This window comes from Vulpes vulpes, chromosome 10 (genome assembly GCF_048418805.1).
Source record: "Vulpes vulpes isolate BD-2025 chromosome 10, VulVul3, whole genome shotgun sequence".
NCBI classification, from domain to species: Eukaryota; Metazoa; Chordata; class Mammalia; order Carnivora; family Canidae; genus Vulpes; species Vulpes vulpes.
In genome coordinates, this window is record NC_132789.1 from 98,484,056 (window position 1) to 98,506,332 (window position 22,277).

Genomic DNA, 22,277 nt, shown 5'->3' on the forward strand with positions numbered 1-22,277 from the left:
TATTACCTAGTCATGATTAATTGAATCACTGACCAATAAGAATTGATTCTATTTCCAGGCTATCTTACCTCCCCTGAGGTCAGGGGGATGGGACTTAAAGTTCTAACCCTAATCACAGGTTGTTTGCTCTAGAGACCAGCCTCCATCCTTAGGTGATGTAAGGGACATTCCAAAAGTCGCCTCATTAACATAACAAAAGATACATTAATCACTCTAATCACTTAAGAAATTCCAAGGGTTTTAGGAGCTCTGTGCCAGAAAGGGGGATAAAGATTAAATACATATTTCTTATTATACATCACAGTATTACAGTTTTCCACCATCTAGAGGCTCAACAATCAATTATATTGGGCTATAGATTCCGTATTCCAAAGCGCTAAGCTATAGAGGTATGATTACATTTTGGCTTTAGAAATCTAGAAGATAGATTTATCAGCAGCAAAGAAGTTGCATCAAATGGAGTAGTTTAGCACAGAAACAAGTGAGGAAACTATTATAATAAACTAAGACTTGAATAAAGTCAAAGATTGTGGTGATGAGATATTTTGAGGCCAGAATTAAGGCAAAGCCTTAATTAGAAAGGCAAAGCCAACAGGATTTTCTAGCTTGGATATGGCAGGAGGTTATGTGAAGTATCACGAATAATTCAGAGATCTCTAGCTTTTGTAGGAAAGACAGTGATGTCATTAACCAGGGTAAAGCATCCGGGGATAACAGTACTATGATTTGTTGGCCACCTGTTGTATGTCAGGTTAAGTGCTTCATAAACATGAGAGATTGGATAAATTTAGAAATACACAAATATTGGATTCACCCATGCGACTAGGAAGTAAAATGCACCTTACTGCCTGCTATAGGCTCAATGTTTGTATCTTCCCAGAATTCATTTGTTGAAACCTAATTTCCAATGTGATGGTATTTGGAGGTGGGGGCTTTGGGGTGAGATTAGATCATGAGAGCAGAGCCCTCATGAATAGGATCAGTGTCCTTATAAAAGGGACCCCAGGAGCTCCCTTACTCCTTCCACCATGTAAAGACACAGTGAGAAAGATGGCCTACTATGAATCAGGAATTGGCCCTCAACAGACACCCGATCTTTTTTTTTTTTTTTTAAGATTTATTTATTTGAGAGAGAGAGAGAAAGAGTTGGGGAAGGTGGGGAGGTAGAAAGAAACTTAGGGAGACGCCACACTGAGTGTAATGCAGGCTCAATCTCATGACCCTGAGATCAGGACCTGAGCTGAAACCAACAGTCCGTTGCTTAATCCACTGCACCACCCAGTCGCCCTGGATCTGCCAGTCTTGATCTCAGACTTCCAGCCTCCAGAACTAGGAGAATAATGTTTGTTGTTTAAGCCACCCAGTCTGTGGTATTTTTGTTGTAACAGCTGGAACCACTAAGACACCGCCTTCCTGACCATGAGCAATTATATTAAAAAGAATAATGTAAAATCACAACTACAAATTTCTAGGGCTCTCCCACAGTCTTGGAAAATACCTGAGCAAGTGAAGAAACCTAAAGTATGCTTCAATAGCCTGGTAAATCCACCTTTGAATGCCCATTAGATAATGGGTTTGAGGGGCACCTAGCTGGCTCGGTCAGAAAACCATGTGACTCTTGATCTCAAGGTCATAAGTTTGAGCCCCACACTGGATATAGAGATTACTTAAAAAAAAAAAGATAATGAGTTTGAGTCGCCTTCAAGACAGCATAAGATGATTAATTGGAGAGTTGGAATTTTGGGTGTAAATTGAGAAAGACGGTTGTAGGAGTCATTGGTCATGGTTAAAACCTTGACAGATGGCAAAAGCTCCAAGTGAGAAAATGTACAACAAGGAGCAAAGAGGGTCATGTGTGGAGTTCTGATCTAATAAAAGGTTTAGGAAAGAATTTAAAAAGACACAGTATATTAGCTTCCTATTGCTGCTGTAATAAATTATTACAAGCTTAGTGGCTTAAAATAACACACATTTATTCCTTACAGTTCTGCAGGTCAGAAGTCCAAAATCAATTTTACAGGACCAAGGTCACGGTCCTGGCAGAGCTAGTTTCTTGTGGACATTCTGAAGGGACAATCGTTTCCTTGCCTTTCAGCATACAGTGCCTGCTTGTGGCCCCTTCCTCCTTTCAGCACATCACCCCAATGTCCACTGGCATCATCACATGGCCTTCTCCTGCTCTAACTCTGACTGCTGCTATATTCCTCCTTGTATGAGGACTATTGTGATGACATCTGGCCTATGGGTTAATCCAGGATAAACTCCTCATCTCAAGACCCTTAACTTTTTTTGTTTGTTTGTTAAGTAAGTTCTACATCCAACATGGATTTGAACTCATGACCCCGATATCAAGAATCAAATGCTCTATCAACTGAGCCAGCCAGGTGTCCCTCAAGACCTTTAACTGAATCATATCTGCAAACTCTCTCTTCTCACAAAGGGCAATATTCACAGGTTCTGGGGATTGGAACATGGATATACTTGGAGGCCATTACTTGCTGACCACGCACAGTAACAAAGGAAACTAAAATACGAGGGTAATAAAAGAAAAAAAAAAGGTAAATGCGAGGAAAGAGGATGCTCAATGAATCTGACTTAACCATGTCAGTTAACTGAGTCAAATAGAGGTACAAATGGAAAAGCACTAAGAGAAGGGCATTAGACTGATTAATAAAGAGCTTTGCCAAGTTGGTTTCAAGTGGAAACTATACCTCAGCAAATTGAAGAGCAAATGGGAGAGGAGGACACAAAGCCAGCAAGGATTGACTCAGTTTTTTCAGGAAGAAAAGGTGAAAAATTTGTTGAAGAAGACCACACAATCCAGAGAAGTGTTCTATTGGTTTCAAAGGGAGAAACAGCTTTGAACATGTTTATTCCCTTACAAAGAAGCCAATAGAGAGGGACGCCTGGTTGGCTTCGGCTCAGGTCATGATCCCAGGGTCCTGGGTCGAGTCCTGCATCAGGATCCCTGCCCTCTGCCTGTGTCTCTGCCTCTCTCTTTCTCTCTCTCTCTCTCTCTCTCTGTCTCTCATGAATAAATAAGTAAAATCTTATAAAAAAAAAAAAAGCCATGGAGAAAAATGGGAGAAAAAGGCAACAAGAGGGTGCAGAGCAATCAGTGCGGGGCAGCTGCAGCACACCTAGGGGGTCTCTGTCAGTATTCCTTCCTCATGAATGAGAAAACAGCAGTGAATGGCTGAGTTGAGGGACAAATGTAACATGGAGCGTAATCACTCATACTGCAGTAACTTCTGGACTACACAATCTTTAGTCTCCAGGTTTATCATTTTAGATACTTCCCTTAAAAAAATTCATTGTGAAGAGATATTTGCATTCCCACGTGTGGAAAGAGCCTGAATGTTCACTGCTACGTGAATAGAGAATATATGGTGTATGTATTCAAGGAAATATTCTGAGCCTTAAAAAAGAAGGAAATTCTGCTATACGTGACAACATGGATCAACCTTGAAGGCTTTATGCTACGTGAAATAAGTCCACCACTGAATGAATGTCCTTTATCTATTTCTATATATTTTGCTGAGACATTTTAAAATATTTTTGCAGACATCACACCACTCCCACCCGCGTACTTTAGCATGCACCTCCAAGAATTGAGACATTCTCATTTTTATCCACAAACATTATCATCACTTCAAATATTGGATATGCCTAGTATAGAGAAGTTTTTAGTTGTCTCATAAGAATTCTGAGGATAAATAAATAAATAAATAAATAAATAAGCAAGCCTATTAGTCTTCAAAATTGAAGCGCTTTCAGGGACTAAGTTCTTCATTCATGCGACATTTCTAGTTAGCTTATAATCATCTACAGAAATCACAAGTGAAAATCACCAGATTTGACTTTCGCCCACAGCAAACTTTGTACCCCAGCTGCTGAGAAGAATAGCAGAAGCAGAGAATTATCCTGAAGCCATGAGAAGCCCAAATCACCCTTCATCACCCCACTCCCTCTCTTTTCTAAATATTCCTCATAAAGTAATTCAAATGAGCCCAAGAGCTAAACAGAAGACACCTGGGAACAACTGCTTGAAAGGCAGTTGTGGAAGTTGTTAGCCTCATATAAACATGAGCAAACAGACCAAATAACAGCTTGAAATATTTAGTTTAACCCTCCGTGAATCTACCGGATGTGCAACTCATTGGCCTGGTAATTACCTCCCATCTCCTAGGCACAAATTTATCTGCTTCAAACATTCCCCAGCAGAGCAGTCTTCCTTTATTCATCTAAGTGCAGTAAAAAAGGAAGGCATGATATTCCCAGAATTTCTGTGCAACCACATATGCAATAGAGACAGATTTGTGTTTTTTTCCATTCATTTCTCTTTACTCAATATTCCACCAGAAGGAGGGAATACTGCTATTGAAATCTAAACCAAATGATGCAAAATAGAGGTTATGAAATCTGTACTTGTTCTAACTCTCTCACTAATGTGACTTCTGAAAGTTAGGAGGAATTCAAATATTTTACTTTTAAATATGACTTAGCAGAGGCTGGAAATCATTAAAGACTGCAGAGCTCAGCACCTGTTCAGTGACATTTAATGAAAAGCAGAAACATCTCCCTTTAGCCCATGAATTCTAACAATTTTAAATTATTACCAGTAATGGGCCTGAAACCCATTATGAAAAGTGTGGGTTTTTTGTGCCCTGGAATTTATATCATCAGCAACTCCTTGGAAGCAGGAACTTGGGCTGCAACTTCAAGAGAGGAAGCAGTGTCCACAATACCTTGCAACCAACGAGGCATTCGTGAGAGCCCCCTCCAGTTGTCCCAGCAAGCTAAACACAAAGGGTACTTCCTCCTATCCTCAGCCACACTCCTTCCTTGCATTTAAGACTCAAATTCTATTCTCACATACAGTTGTTACTCCTCCACATCTTATCAATGCATCAGAACAAAAACAAAACAAAACAAAAAGCACACGATAATAAAAGTACCAGCTGATACCTATGATTATTCAGTTTGGGGACCCTTTGTATAAATTGTCTTAATACGTGACATGGAGGGGCACCTAGGTGGCTCAGTCAGTTAAGTGTCTGCCTTCAGCTGAGGTCATGATCTCAGGGTGCAGGCTCCCTGCCCAGCAAGAGTGGGCTTCTCTCTCTGCCCCGCCCCCCATCACTGCTCATGCACAGGCTCTCTTCCTCTCTGAAATAAATAAAATCTTTAACAATATATATACGACATGTACTAGACATGCACAGAGTTCTGTTAAATCAAATTTCTCAATTTTCAGTATTTCCAAATGATCCTTCAAGAGAATACAGCTAAATAATATACCCATTTAACAGGTAACAAAAGTGGGGCTCAAAGAGATTTCATGACTTTCTCAAGTCCTGCAGGAGAATGATGCTAGGTCTGTCTCAGGAGGTAAGTGACAGAAGTGATACATCACCAAGATTTTCTGGTGGTCAATCTGGTCTTGTGCAGTGGTGCTTCCTAGATCAATACTTTTAATTCTTTTCCAGCGAGGCAAGGCGCTGGGTATTTCGCCCCTGGGCACCATCTACCAGTAGGGGGAGCCGGCTGGGGATGGGGGGGCTGCCGGAAATGTAAAGACTGACATGCTACTTGCTGTGGTTGAGTCAAATCCCTGATAAATGGAAAACACAGACAACAACATCCATCACATGAGAAGGAGCAAGAGACTCTGGGTTTCAACTAGCAGGGGAAGGAAATGGAAACCACACTGCTGAGTTTCAAAGAGACATCTCTATACACCAATAGTGTGCATTTCTGGTAGAGGACTGAACTCAGAGCTCTGGAACATAATTCTTAGACATTTGCAAAGTACCAAGGTGGTTAAGGATCCCAGAAATCATGAAAAGCTTAATGTTACTCAATTCAGCTTGTGATACCATGTTCCCCCTAGCTCCTGCCACCAGATGAAAAAGACTGTTTTTTTAAGATTTTATTTATTTATTAATGAGAGACACACAGAGAGAGGCAGAGACATAGGCAGAGGGAGAAGGAGGCTCCTCGCAGGGAGCCCGATGCAGGACTCAATTCTGGATCCCGGGACCATGACCTGAGCCAAAGGCAGCTGCCCCACCACTGATCCACCCAGGCATCCCTAAAAGACTCTGTTTTGTTTCTTCTTCTTGTCAGATCTGGCCAGCTCAGTCAGTAGAGCATGTGACTCTTGATCTTGGGGTCATAAATTTGAGCTCCCTGTTAGGTATTGAGATTACTTAGAAAAAAATTTTTTTCTAAATCTAGGGGTGCCTGGCTGGCTCAGGCAGTAGAACATGTGACTCTCAATCTCAGGGTTGTGAGTTCGAGCCCCACATTGGGTGTGGAGTGTACTTAAAATAAAAAATAAATTTTTTAAATTAAAAAAAATTAAAATTTTCTGTTCCTGGGGTACCTTGCTGCCTCATTCAGAAGAGTATGTGACTCTTGATCTTGGGGTCATGAGTTCAAGCCACATATTGGGTGTAGAGATTAGTAAAAACAATTCAAAAAAAATCTTCTATTTCTCATCACATACCTCCTACCCTAACAGATGGATTAGGGAGCAGGAAAAGGGATTAATGGGTCATGTTATCAAGAATGAAAGAACTAGACATTTTGCAAGATTGTGCTCATGCTGAATGTCATTTATAAGCCACTGTTGTCTCAACCTGAATGTAATGTAAAGTGTAGTAGAATTGCCATTAATAGTGAAATCCAGGGCTCCTGGCTGGCTCCGTCAGCAGAGCATGCAACTCTTGATCTTAGGGTAGTGAGTTCAAGTTCCAAGTTGGGTGTAGTGATTGCTTAAAAAGAAAAAAATAGTGATAAAAGCTGGCATTTTGTTTGCTACGCCCTGTTCACTTGACCTGCATTCTCATTTATTCTTCACTCCTTTCCTACTAGGTCTTGTCTCTATTTACAGAAAAGAAATTGTTTTTTAAAAGATTTTGTTTGTTTATTTGAGAGAGAATAAAATACAGAGAGATGGGGCGCCTGAGTGGCTCAGTGGTTGAGCGTCTGCCTTTGGCTCAGAGCATGATCCCAGGATCCAGGATGGAGTCCCACATCGGGCTCCTTGCAGGGAGCCTGCTTCTCCCTCTGCCTGTGTCTCTGCCTCTCTCTCTCTCTCTGTGTCTCTCATGAATAAATAAATAAAATCTTTAAAAAAAATAAATAAAATAAATAAAATAAAATACAGAGAGAGGCAGCACAAATGTGAGGAGGGGCAGAGGGAGAGGAAGAAGCAGACTTCCTGCTGAGCAGGGATCCTGATGTGGGGCTCATCCCAATCCGACCTGAACCAAAGGCAGGCGCTTAACCGCCTGAGTCACCCAGGTGCCCCCAGAGAAGTAACTGAAAACACACAATTAACATGAGCTAAAATTTGCACCTATTCTTTTTGATGGCAGATTATGGGGCTCTTACTATTATGTTATACTGTCTTTATTGAAATAAAATGGGATCTCTAAAAATTAAAATAAATGAAAAGAGAGGGAAATAGAAAAATACATGAGAAGATGTTACTCACCTTTTGAAAAGGTGCATTTCATTTTCATGTGAATGATGTTTCCTGCCACATACACGGAATGTCACTATAAATGACTTCAATAATAAATGACATTTTCTACACTACGTGCATGCCCAGCCTCGCGTCAGGGGATTGTGATGTCCACCTGGGATGGCCGCCACAGACGGCTTGAAGGAGGTGAAGACTCTTTAGTGTTCTCTCCTGACTTGATTTCCACCGGAAAATAAATATCTGCTTTCTCACTGCAAATGGCTTAATGTTCCTTGATTTAGTAACAAGAGTCAAAATAAGGAACACAGAGAAAGAATAAAAGACACACAGACATCAGCCTCTTGGGAGAAAATCATAATATATATTACTCTCCACATTCCAAAGTAATGCTTTTTAAGGAATATTTATGGGGCATCAAAGTCTTCTTGACAAGGGAAATTTGAGCTGATGGTGAAGGCAGTGAGATCTCACTGTCTGCAGAAGCAAAGGTGGTTTCATTTTTTATTCTTTAGTTTGACCACTACAGTTGGGATAATGAGGTATTTCTAGGTTGATAGTTAAAGCTAATTTAATCAAATGGAAAAGATTTGGAAATATAACCATGAGTGGCTAAATTTATTAGGATTATTCTAAGACATGAAATGCTGATGATGTACTTAAGAGGTGAGCTTCCAAAAAAAAAAAAAAGTTGAACTTCTTGAAAGTACCTGAGTACAAAATAGTACAGGTGGCCTTAATAAGCATTTCAGGTAGTTAAGAGAAGTACAAAGTTATTGGTTGCACTGTTTTTTTGTTTGTTTGTTTGTTTAAAGATTTTATTTATTCATAAGAGATACACAGAGAGAGGCAGAGACACAGGCAGAAGGAGAAGCAGGCCCCCTGCAGAGAGCCGGATGTGGGACTCAATCCTAGGGTCCCAGGATCACACCCTGAACTGAAGGTAGATGCTTAACTGCTGAGACACCCAGGTGTCCCAAGCTGCACTGTTTTTAAGAGTTAATGTTCGTTGACCATTTTGTAACGATAGCCAAGTTTGTTGGCTCGATTACACTTACTAGAAGAGCTTTTAAAAGAGAAATTATACATCTGTATGTTTAAGTACAACCCACGAAAATACTGAAAAAATAATAAGGACATCAATATTAACACTCTGGAAGCTAGATCTTTGCCTTATCTATAACTATAAATTCCCCTATCTGGGAAGATTTAAAAAAAGAAAACATACATAAAGGTCTTGACTATACCTCCTCCCTATCCCTTAAAATAATGGAAATAAGATCGATGCTTTCTCCTCTTGCACCTACAGATCTATCTATCATTTTAAAATTCTCTAAGTTTATAGTGTGCCTGCCTGGCTCAATCGGTAGAGCATGCAACTCTTGATTTCGGCGTTGTGAGTTCAAGCCCCCCATGGGGTGTAAAAATAAAATCTTTAGGGGCACCCTGGTGGCTCAGTCAATTAAGAATCAAACTCTTGATTTCAGGTCATGATCTCAAGGTTGTGAGATGGAGCCCTGTATCTGACTCCATGCTGGGCATGGAGCCTGCTTAGGATTCTCTGCCTCTCTCCTTCCCCCTCTCTCAATCCCTTTCTTAAAAAAAAATAATAAAATAATAAAATATTTAAATAGATAACATGTATTTTTTAATTCTCTGAGTTTATATGAAAATTACTTTTCATATGTAAATTCATAGGAAGAAATGGCTGGGAAGAGTAACGGTCAGAGAAGGAGGGCAGCAAGTCAGGTCTGAATTTGTCCCTCCCATGCCCGACCCACTGCACACACTAAGTACTCTTGACTTGTCCATCTCATTATATACCCAATATATTCTGATAAGATCTCTTTTAATGAGAATGAAACTAACACCAGCTACACAAAAAAACACATTTATCTTATGCTAGAACAAGGAAAAATAGTTTTGCAATCGAGTAATGTATGTGGAGTTAAATAAAGTCTATATGGTGGTAAGTTCTCATTTTATGATTTAAGATTTAATTCAAAACTTTATTTTTTATACACAAATGGAAACTAGTGAGAGGTCGAATGCTGGTCTTCTATGAATCTGAGCACCAATTTTAATTAATTGGAGACCAATAACAGACCTTCCTTTATTCCTTTACTATAGTTTCTACTTAAAACCTGGATTCTTTCCAAAAGGAACTTCATTAATTGGGGGGAATCCTTCCTAAATTTTTATTTCCCTCTCTAGAAATAAATCACATATTACTCTGATTTGAAATCATGCAATTTCAAAGCAGAATATTTATTTTCTCTAGAAGTCATTTATTTATTTATAAATTATTCTGAGCTATCACTGAAAAAAAAAAAAGGCAAAACATCTAAAAACCTGGCACAGTGTTTTTTAAGGATATTCATTACTGGGCAAAATTTAGCCAGAGTAGCTCTCTCATGCCATTCCTCTTAAATACAGAATGATAGAACAAGTCATTCACCAAGTGAGTAGAGTGACATTTTCATTAGAATACAGGGCAACATGAGAATGAGAAGACTAGGGGAAAATATTTTTTTAAAAAGGAAGGAATTTTAAAAAGGAAGGAATGCTCCAAAATATTAATAGCAACTGCCTCTAAGTGGTAAATTTATGAATCATTTTTTCTCCCTCTTTGCACTCTTTCTACACTAAGCCTTATTAAATTTGACGTGGGTGCAGAAAGATCAATGACTCAAAATTCAACATCATAAAGAAGGAGGTTTAGATGTCATAGATGGGGAGTCATGGTGCCAAGCTAGTAGGGTAAGTTCCCATCATACATCCCATATTTGACCTTTCTGATAGTGCAGGCAGCTTTCACGGAGAATGAGACCAGCAGCTTTGCCAAGATGATAAAATAATAATTAAATTAAAATACTTCCAAGATTTCAGAGGAAATACAAATAATATGAATATGAAAGGGCCTTTTCAATACCCCTTCTGTAGTTTATCCTGAACATGGTTTTTAAATCAAAGTAATTGATTTCTTCAGACCGAAGTGTTTTAGTTTCTCAGGATTTACAAAAATCCTTGAAATGAGTACTGTTAATCTAATTTGCAAAGTACCTTGATTGAAGCTTTATATATTTGCATAAATTAAATCTGCCAGTCATTACTCCAAAGGTGACCTTTGTCAGTTGGCGGTTCTCTTCTGATTCTCCCGACACAAAGGGAGTAGTAGACAGTTTATGTGAATGGCTCTCTTTGTCTGGCTTTGGGTGATCCACCAGACAGGTCCTCAGCATACAATGAGTCAGCCCTGGGCTGTAGTCTCTCTTCTGTGGGGACAGTGACAGAGTACTCTTGTGGGATTTAACCCTTACCTTAGTCTGGAAGCCGTGCAAATAAGATGCTTTCACAGAGTAAGAAAAATAACTTGCCAACTACATTACAATATAAACATTTCCCCCTGAACTTAATGCAGCGGAGTCATAAAGATGGTTTGTAGCATGGGTGGTCAGAACATAAAAGCATATACAAGGAAGACGGAATTTATTCTGGAAAATATCATTTCCCAAGTTGGTAAAGGCCTTCAAAAGGCAGCTTTTTTTAAAGAAATATTAAATTACATTTTGTTTGTTCTTGATCTTTCAACCCTTTTTTGCCTTATGATTACTAAAAATAAATCAGTTCCCTTGCATATAGTGCAAATACAGTCCATAAATAAAGTACATGCATAACTTTTTTATATTTTGCTGCTTGGAGTTAGGTTTTTGGGACTTATAAAGGTTAGTATTTATCACCACAGGTTATGGTATTATCATGCAGTATTAAAGCAAAAGTCAAGGGATTTCCTACTGTGACAACAAAGTCTTCAAATCCCCCTTCTTCGCAATAAAAATGCACTTTGGAGTTCTTGTGGTAAAAGCTGGGGTGTTCAAGGCTGACAGGGTAAACACAGAACAGCAGGTGGCAGGGCTCCTGTAGAGAATGTCTTCGTATTCACCATCCATCAAGGATGTAAGAAGTGCCTACTGTGTACCACACAGGCCTCTGAACGCAATGGATAGAATGAGCACGGGAAGCAAGATCCCTACTTTCAAAGAGTTTATATTTGAGTGGGGAGAGATCATTGAATAAATAAATTTAAGATTGCATTAAATGTTCTAAAAATAAGAAAACGGACAACATGAGAGCATATAAGTAGAGGGAATGGCAGAGAGCACGAGGAAAAGCTATTGGACAGGAAGAAAAAGTTTTCCTTGACCATCTTCATGCCCCTGGCTGGGTCTGAAAATTGAAGTGACAGTAACAGGAGAAAAGCATACAAATTTATTTAAGATAAATTTACGTGACATAGGAGCCTTCTGAAGAAGACAAAGAACCAAAGAAACAGGCACCTACCTCTATGCTATGTTTGATGACGAGTGGCCAGTCACATAGATATGTGATAGGTCAGAGTGTGAGCTAAGTTTACTAGACTGGGGGAAATTTTAGGAAGGCCTGGTTGTTCAGATTTTTCTTGGGGTCCCTTTGACCTAGAAGATAAAGATGCTCCTCTCCTCTAGGTATAGGAAGGGCACCTGTCACATAAGCTCTTTCTTTTTTTTTTTTTTTAAGATTTTATTTATTTATTCATGAGAGACGCACAGAGAGAAAGAGAGAGAGAGAGAGGCAAAGATACAGGCAGAGGGAGAAGCAGGCTCCATGCAGGGAAACATGCACCTGTTTCATGAGATATCAGAAGAGGCAACATCACCTTCTGGCTTCCGTTACTTTCTCAAACTCCCTCGGCTTAAAATATTTGAAATGCTGCGTGCCACATTTTGGGACATCATGTCCTAAACCCCATCACTATCTATCCATGTGAAGATCTGAAGAAGAGAATTCCAAGAAACGGGAACAGCAGGTGCAAAAACTCTGTGGGAAGAAAATATGTGGGTTTGATAAGCAATTAAATATACAGTGTGGGACGTGTATGGAGACTGCTTCTCCCTCTGCCTGTGTCTCTGCCTCTGTCTCTCTCATGAATAAATGAATAAAATCTATAAAAATAAATAAATACATAAGTAAACAAACAAACAGAGAGAAGGGGAAGAGTAGAAGGTAAGGATAGACAACAGGTCATACTATAAAGGACTTGGAAGGAATTGGTGCCATATTTGATTTTCTTCTGTGTGGAAAATCTATCCAAAATGCCTCTCACCATTTATGATTTTGCTAAAAAAGAGCAACGTAATCTTCTCTCAAGAGCATTTTTATATTTTAAGTAATCTCCACACCCACTGTGTAAAGAGCTGCATGCTCTGCTGACTGGGCCAGACAGGTGCCCCATGATGCATTTATCTTTACATTCTTAATGTTTATTCATTCTTTGTACATGTCAGCATAGGTAACCTGGGTTGTGTTGAGAGTATTGGTAAACCACCTATATTATTGGAAACTGCAGATTAACACAGTGGTTAGGAGTGCTGGCTCTGGGTTCTTTTTTTTTTTTAAGATTTTATTTATTTATTCATAGAGACAGAGAGAGAGAGAGAGAAAGAGAGAGAGAGAGAGAGAGAGAGAGAGAGGCAGAGACACAGGCAGAGGGAGAAGCAGGCCCCATGCATGGAGCCTGTTGTGGGACTCGATCCAGGGTCTCCAGGATCACGCCCTGGGCTGCAGGTGACGCTAAACCGCTGCGTCACCAGGGCTGCCCCTGGCTCTGGGTTCTAAGTCTGACCCTGCCACTTGGCCCTCAGAAGGCCAGCAAGTTACTAACCATTCTATGGCTCAATTTCACTACTAGTAAAATGGAGAAAGAAGAGCACCTTGCAGGCTCATAGAGCATGTGACTCTTGGTCCTCAGGTCATGAACGAGTTCAATTCCCATGTTGGATGTAGAGCTTACTTAAAAAAAAAAAAAAAAAGGAAAAATGGAGAAAGAATAGTTTCTACTTCCTAGTGTTTTTGTGGATTATGTAGAACAACATATGAACTCGTGGTGCTTTTCACATACCATGAGCTCAGCTCAGTAAAGGGTTGTTACTTTGATAACTGGAGCATTTATTATTGGTGTACTAAACTTTTCTGCCAAATGATAAAATACCAAGGATGCTGATTTAACTTCCCCCAAAGCTGTATGCAGCACTTGGGTAAGTTACTATCTCACAACTATGTAAGTCAGAAAGCATATTTTGGCTCAGTTGGTAGAGCATGAGACTCTTGATCTAGGGGTTATAAGTTCGAGCCCCACTTTGGACATAGAGATTAAATAAAAATAAAAATCTTTAGAAAGCGTATTTGCTGTTAAGTCATTAGTTGAAGTTAGACCACGAAATCATGTTGGCATCCTTATTCATGAACTAGTGTATCCTATCTAATGTGAGATGTTCTACCTAACAACGCCATGTAGTAATGCTATTCATGTTGAAAATATTAGGTCTCTATGTGTAGTCCAGAGGGGCCGGCTAGAATGTGATCAACACTCACTCCCAGGTGGAGGAAGGAAAAACCATGTGGAGATAAAAAAACATAGCACCTTTCACTAATCAACCATGGTGGGACGGTAAGAGCTAACACAGATCTTCACCACAATCTGAGACAGTTTTGCAGACTACACCTAGCATTAGCATTATCTATCCTTCATTTGTAATCTGTAGGTAGCATTGAGAAATCATCAAAAGTAAATGGTCTCCAAAAGGATAGAGGAGAAAGCCAACTCTTTAGTAATTCCCCCTTGAGGTTTTCCTTCCTTCTCTATTTTGTTGAATTGAAATGAAATGGGAAAAAAAAGAGAGAGACTAAAATCTGAGAAACAGAGCAGAGATTCAGCAGAAAACAAAGAGGTTGATCACCTTTGTCAATTTTATTTTTAAAGTGAGATTTTAGGGCAGCCCCGGGCGCAGCGGTTTAGCGCCGCCCGCAGCCTGGGGTGTGATCCTGGAGATCTGGGATCGAGTCCCACGTCAGGTTCCCTGCGTGGAGCCTGCTTCTCCCTCTCCCTCTGCCTGTGTCCCAGCCATTCTCTAAATAAATAAATAAATAAATAAATAAATAAATAAATAAATAAAATCTTAAAAAATTAAAAAAAATAAAGTGAGATTTTAAAGAAAGTAACACTCCATTGTCCTCTGCTACCATCAGGGGGAAACGCTGATATGTTAAATATCCTCTCAGCCCGTCTTGCTGAGGTGTGATTAGAGGACTAGCAAAGTGTTTTCAAAATTTAAAGTTGTTTCCATGAGACTGTAATTCCAGGTCCAAAACTTCCTTAAATCCATTTAACTTGCTATGGCTTTTGTGTTACATTTTACCGAGAGCAATCACGTTGTATGGTAATTAAATTTGCAAAACACATTTTCCTAGAGGTAAACAAATACAGACGCCACCAAAATTCCTTCACAGTCAAGCTCTCTCCTTTGAGCCTCCTCTTTGTCCTGCTGCCTCAGCTCTTTCTCTCTTCTTACATCTCATTTTTCCCTTTTACTTCACACTTTATTCTTTTCCTTTTCAAATGACTAGATTGCCATAAACATTCTTCCTTCACACACGCACACACACACAACTGCATCTGCTACTGATTGGCTTCTTCCAAAAAGGACAAAGGGTCAAGTTAGAGGAGCCATTCCTCAGTTTGCTTCTAGAGATTTGGCAGACTGGCTGAAATCAGTAGAAGTGACTGTCATTACAACTCTGCAGACAATTAAGTAATTGGATCCGTATGTGCTGGCTTACAGGATTTTAAAAAGAAGTAAACTTCACGGTGGAGTTTTGATCTAAGAAAAGGAGCAGAAGTAAAAGGACACACCTATAATTATTCTTCTAGTTTACTTCCTGCCAAGTTAGTATACCAGTCTTTTAAAGAGAATTTGTATTCGTGCTATAACAGATTTTTGTGCTTGTGTGATAGAGGAATTGGATGTTTTAAAGTATTCATGAAAAAGCAGTAGCCTAACCAAAATAATTAAATTTCTTTAAGTACATCCCTACATATCCACATATTCTATGACTGTCTAATAATTAAATTTCTGAAAAATAACATTTGACCAGTTCAGCAGAGTCAGAAATCCAATAAGGTTTGTTCACTGGAAGACAAGCACATGAATAAGACCTAAAATTCAAATAAAGCTTTATTAAAAATACAAAATTGGAGCACTCAGGTAGCTCAGTTGGCTAAATGCCTTTCTTTGGCCCAGGTCACGATCTCAGGGTGCTAGGATGAGCCCCGCATTGGGCTCCCTGCTCAGCAGGGGAGTCTGCTTCTCCCTCTCCCTCTGCCATTCTCCCTGCCTGTGCTTGTTCTCTCTCTCCCCATGCCCCTCTCACTCTGCATCAAATAAATAAAATCTTTAAAAGAAGAAAATACAAAATTATTTCCACTGTAAATACTAAGGGAAACTCCACCAAGTTTAATATATGAAAAGGATTGTTTTACTCCTGCATCCGTGGAGAGAGAGATAGCGAGCAACCCAAAACTGTAACTCTGGGCTTTCACTGTCTGGATTCAAAACCTAGATCTGTTGCTGACTCTCCGTGTAACCTTGGAAAACTATCTCATTTCTCTATATCTATGCTGCCCAATTTGCAAAACAAGCAGAAGAGGGATGTTGTGAAGATTAAATCAGTTAATTCTAGTAAAGTTACTACAATGCTTGGCATATAGCAGGTGAGACAGCAAGGATCGTTCCCATTAAATATCCTTGGTTTTTTTTTTTTTTTTAAGATTTTATTTATTTTTTCATGAGAGAGAGAGGCAGAGACACAGGCAGGGAGAAACAGGCTCCATGCAGGGAGCCCGATGTGGGACTCGATCCCAGGTCTCCAGGATCACACCCTGGGCTGAAGGCGGGGCTAAACCGCTGAGCCACCCAGGGTACCCAAGATCCTTGCTTGAATTGTAGCGAGGGCACATTTGTTCTATTACTAACTTGCTTCAGCTTTCAGCAAGCCATTGATGCCAGTTTTCTCATTGATAGAAACAAAGCAGAATGGGCTTCATTTATTTCTCTCTCTCTCTCTCTCTTTCTTTCTTTCTTTCAGATTTCATATCTAACATTCCTCCTAGATCTATTTCTAGGACTTTTATCAGACTCTAAAAGCACATAAACTGGTTTAAGTATCAGTGTGTGTGTGGGAAATGGGCTCAGCAAATCTAAAGCAGTCACAGTAACTGAGTAACTAACAGATCACAGACATTTCCAGTTCAGGTGCCAAGTTTGGGGAACGCAGAAGTCACAACATAATAATAAACAATAACATACCCATTCCAGCCGTGTCAAGAGGTCTGACAGAGAACTGTACCCAACATTCTTATCAAATAGCCCCTGGGGGCACTCCCTATAGAAAGGAGAGAGTTGGAACTTATCCTGCACTAGTTATCGGGCAAACAGTCAGGCAAAGTGTGGCACGGCTAGACAACTGGGCTGAGCATCCTGGGATAATGTTAATTGGACTGATTCTCTGAGAAAGAGAAATGATATTTTGTGGTATGCTACTAGGGAGTGAAATAAGGGTCAGGGTTGAAAGGATAAAACACTTGGAAATTGATCAACAAAATATTCTGGACTTTGTCAACCACACATCAATCAGCATGATACCACCCTACTGTTGTGAGTCACAGATGCTTTGGGCTTACGTCTTCCTTTTTCATGAACTGCAGCAAAATCTCTGCATATATGAAGTAGTTCATTTCATATTGATTGAATAAATTTGTTAACCCTCTTAAATTTTCAGCCAAAGGAAATTAAAGTGGAGCCCAAAACTATGGTTTTGGAGAATTTAAGATTCTGTAAACTTATTTATTTTTTAAGATTTTATTTATTTATTCATGAGAGACACAGAGAAAGAGGCAGAGACACAGGCAGAGGGAGAAGCAGGCTCCAGGCAGGGAGTCCGACGTGGGACCCAATCCCGGGACTCCAGGGTCACGCCCTGGGCCAAAGGCAGGCGCTAAACGCTGAGCCACCCGGCATCCCAGATTCTGTAAATTTAGTCTAAATAGCTCACATTCTAAACGAAGGATCTGACAAAATAACTTGGCCAAAACCACATGACTTAGTGACAGGAACCAGGCTAAAATCTTCAATTTGCCTGACTCCCAAAGTCATGCTATTTCCACGACACCAAACCACCTTCGCTTTTGGTGATGAACAAAATGATCACAAGCCAAGTTTCTAATCTGTTGGTTTAATGTTGCACTCTAGACCACTCAAGCTTTATGATTCAAAAAACTCAAAATTCTATAATTTCAAAGTCTTAATACACTCTTAAAGGTTTACTAGCAGTTTTATATCATATATAATGCATCCAATAAACAGTAATCGTTGCTTAGGAGTTACTTGGATATGTTACGAGAATTCCTGAGATGTTTTTGATCAGAATGAGCATATAAGCAACGTTAAAAGTAGAGGTAGAGAAGATAAACCCAAAACGTATCACTTATTTTTTTTTAAGATTTTATTTATTTATTTGTGAGAGAGAGCAGGAGGAGGAACAGAGGCAGAGGGAGAAGTAGACTTCCCTCTGAGTGTGGAGCCTGATGACGGCCTCCATCCCAGGACCCCTGAGGTTCATGACCTGAGCTGAAGTCAGACCATCAACCCACTGAGCCACCCAGGCGCCCCTCACTTATTTTTTTTTTAAAAAAGAGAGAAATACTAAGGGGGACCTCTTCTATGTCAATTGAATAATTTTTACCTAATTTATTTTCATTAGAAAAATACGTAAAGATCACCAATATCCCTTTTAATGTGCCATGATAACAAAAGTCTTCTTGATGTCAGTTGGTCAATCACTTTAACCCAATAAATAAGAATCACCATAATAATGCAGGGGGGTATCTGTATGTTCCAGATATATTGCCACCTCTATTACTTTTTTGTGCATGATATAACTGAGAGTCTACTACATCCATGACCATATTACTTTTTTCTGGTTTGCCAGGCATATGAGGGTTAGGAAGATATCTATATTCTCAAAAGTGTGTGTGGTTTTTTGTTTTTGTGTTGGGTTTTTTTTTTTTTTTTGGACTTATGGTTTCTTGTGAAAATATGTATTTTGGCCCAGATACTAGCTTGATGCAGCATTTATGATCAGTAATGTTTTTTCAACCAGCACATATGCCCAAGAAGATCCTGGGAAAATGTTTGAGTGAGCATTGTACTGAATACATGTTTTACCACACTCAATATTCTAATTTTATACATTTGATATTTTCAACATGTCTAATTCACTATTTCCTCTAAGTAGGGGGAATGCCAATTTTGGTCACACAAATTTTTAAAACGAAAAATTTTTTATTTACTATAATTTTGTTTTTCTACAGTTTTGGTTGTTAACTCCTCTTCACTGTTAATTTGGGGTCCAAGAATGGCAGTAAATAATTCAGGGAGGCCCAGGAAAACAAATGTAGGGAATGAAAACAAAAAGTGTGGTGGGATTGATCTAGACCCAGAAGTGGTCAAAATGGAACCTAGGGCCAAAAGAAAAATGTATACCAAAACCAGAGGTCAATCAATATATTAGTCCAAAATCCAGCAAGAATCAGAAAGCATAGAAATGGAAAACCAGGATGAAAGAAGGCTGAGGGCAGATAGCTGAAATCTAGGCAAGGTATTAGGAGAAGATAGTCAACACTATCTGAGCAAACAGGAATCCAATAGGAAACACTCTTGGGAAGACAGACTCTCAACAAAGCCATAGTCTGTCTCCATCAGGATCAGTTTTAAATGTTTCCATCCATGGGCAGGAGTTAATCCCACCGCAAAGAGAGGCAGGTGCTTAACCAGGAATCAAGAGCCGATTCTGACACCATTAAGATCTGCTTGGGGCACCTCGGTGGCTCAGTCAGTTATGCATCTACCTTTAGTTCAGGTCATGATCTCAGGTCCTGGGATCTGGCCCCACATCAGGCTTCCTGCTCAGCAGGGAGTCTTCTCCCTCTGCCCCTTGGGTTTTTTTCTCATGTTTTCTCTCTCTCTCTCTCAAATAAATAAATAAAGTCTTTAAAAAAAATCTGCCTTACTATATAGAGATACTTAGAGTGCAATTTTACTAATTCATTTATTTAACGATAAGTTTTATGGGGCATCTGGCTGGCTCACAGCAGAGTATGCAACTCTTGATCCTTGGGTGGGAAGTTCAAGCCCCATATTGAGTGCGGAGCCTACTAAAAGAAAGAAAGAAAGAAAGAAAGAAAGAAAGAAAGAAAGAAAGAAAGAAAGAAAGAAAGAAAGAAAGAAAAGAAAGGAAGAGTGAAAGAGAAAGAAAGAAAGAAAGAAAGAAAGAAAGAAAGAAAGAAAGAAAGAAAGAAAAAGAAAGAAAAGAAAGACCCAAACCAGTAAGTTATATAATGAACATACAGAAATGAAGAAAAACATAAAATTTCCTGCCATAATGGAGTTAACACTCTATAGAGGTGGGTCTATCACAGATCATAGAGCTTAGTTACAGAACACAGCTTTTCAGATTTTAAAGACACCTTGTTCTATCTTTATCTGGATCAGTCTCCATAAACTGCCATTCTAGTAATGCTCTAATTAATTCCTGAACTTGTTTCATTTCTTTTTCCTTTTTACCTTTTCCAGGTGTATATTTTTCCATTTCCATATTCTTTATTCCAATATTCACTCTGGAGCCATACTGGTTTTAAATTCTCAACCCTTTATTTTTTAATATCTCATGGCTTCTATATTTAATATTTCTAGGTTCTGGAGAAGACATCAAAAAGTGAAAGAACAAGTCTTTCCATTCAGGGAGTTTTTATTTCTGTAGGCATTCGTATGTCCTCAAGAAACTGTCAGACCAGGATGAATGTACTATGGCCCATAGGGAGACATTAAGTGCTGCAGTGGTGAAAAGGCTATGATAACTAAATGAAATTTTCCAGATCCCTCGAAGAGAACTGAAATCACTTTCAGTTGGCAGGAATCAGAAAATGCTTATAGAGGAGGCTTAATTAATTTATTTTTAAAAGTTAAATTAGGGACGCCTGGGTGGCTCAGTGGTTGAGCGTCTGCCTTTGGCTCAGGGCGTGATCCTCGAGTCCCGCATCAGGTTCCTTGCATGGAGCTTGCTTCTCTTCCCTCTGCCTCTCTGCCTCTCTGTGTGTCTCTCATGAATAAATAAATAACATCTTTTTTTAAAAAAAAAAAAAGTTAAATTATATTAGATAAAATCTAATAAGCAGAATATGTTCTATGCCTCTCTCCTAACTTTCGGTGGCTGCTGGCAATCCTTGGCGTTCCTAGGCTTATAGCAGCATACATCCAATCTCTGCCTCTGCTGCAACATGGCCTTCTCCCTGTGTGTCCTGTGTCTCTCCTTCTTTTCCTTTTTTCTTTTTAGATTTTATTTGAGAAAGAGAGCGCATGAGCAGGGGCAGAGGGAGAAGCAGGCCCCACCGATGAGAGAGTACCATACGGGACTGGATCCCCGGGCCCTGGGATCATGACCTGAGCCGAAGGCAGACGCTTAATCGGCTGAGCCACCTAGGTGCCCTCTCTTCCTTTTTCTTATAAGGACATCAGTCTTTTGGATTTAGGGCCCACCCAGCTACTCCAATATGATCTCAATCTTAACTACTTACATGTGCAAAGACCCTCTTTCCAAACATGGTCACATTCTGAGGTTCTAGGCTGACATGAATTCGGGGAGGAAGGGCACTATTCAATCCAGTGCAAGAATTATGTTCCTAATTTATTTGTGATGTCTTCAAGAGGCCATTATCATAAGAACTAGGATTTGGGCCTTAGAGGGGAAGAAAGCAAAATGGTTGAGAGTTCAGTTCATGAAATTTGAATTCCATTTCTTCCTCTTCCCAGTGGCATAGCCTTGGAGACCACACCCTCTTTAGTTGATAATTTTCTCATCTAATAAACAGGGAGGAGTACTTCGGAGTGTTGGAGGGAGGATTAAGTGAAGTAATGTAAGCAATGCACTTAGCCTGGTACCTGGCCCAGAAGGGCAGGGCTCGGCTCACTCACAGGAGCCTGACCTGTGCTATAGGGGGTGGTAAAGTGGGGGTTTCTGTTCACAGAAACAAAGATGATTCATCCTTTTCAACTAGGAGCTGGCTACAAGCACTGTTTGCAGGGCCACTTGCATTGTTTTCACTAATCATTTTGCCACTGAGATTTCTCCAATCTGGTTGTTCAATATGAATGATTTACCACCACTGGTGACCCGCATTCCATAGAAATGCTGGATCCCCCGTCATTATTCTGCAATGTCTAGCATTTCAGTTTGCCCATCGCCTTTATAACACTTTATTACTGCACTCCCCAAAACAACTGCTTAAATATAATAACCATTACCATCATCTTCTTCCTTAAGTTGTTTTGGAAAGAATACTATTTAAATATATAAATAAGCAATATCTTAAGTTTTATTTATTTTTTTTAAAGATTTTATTTTATTTAATCATGAGAGATACAGAGCAGGAGAGAGAGAGGCAGAGACACAGGCAGAGGGAGAAGCAGGCTCCACGCAGGGAGCCCGATGTGGGACTCCATCCCGGATCTCCAGAATCACGCCCTGGGCTGCAGGCGGCGCTAAACCGCTGTGCCACCCGGGCTGCCCTATCTTAAGTTTTATAAATGTTCTACATTATCTTATAACTATTACAGGTGGAAAACCTAGTATTTTGTATCAATTTTTTGAAATGAGAAAATTGATCTTCAAAGTAGTTACACGACAGAGACTTTTTAAAAAAGTTATCTCTACACCCAACATGGGGCTTGACCTTAACAACCCTGAGATTAAGAGTCGCATGCTCTACAGGGTGAACCAGCCAGGTGCCCCAAAGTAGTTATATGACAACTACAACACTTCACTGTATCCTGATCAGTGGAGATGTCATATATCT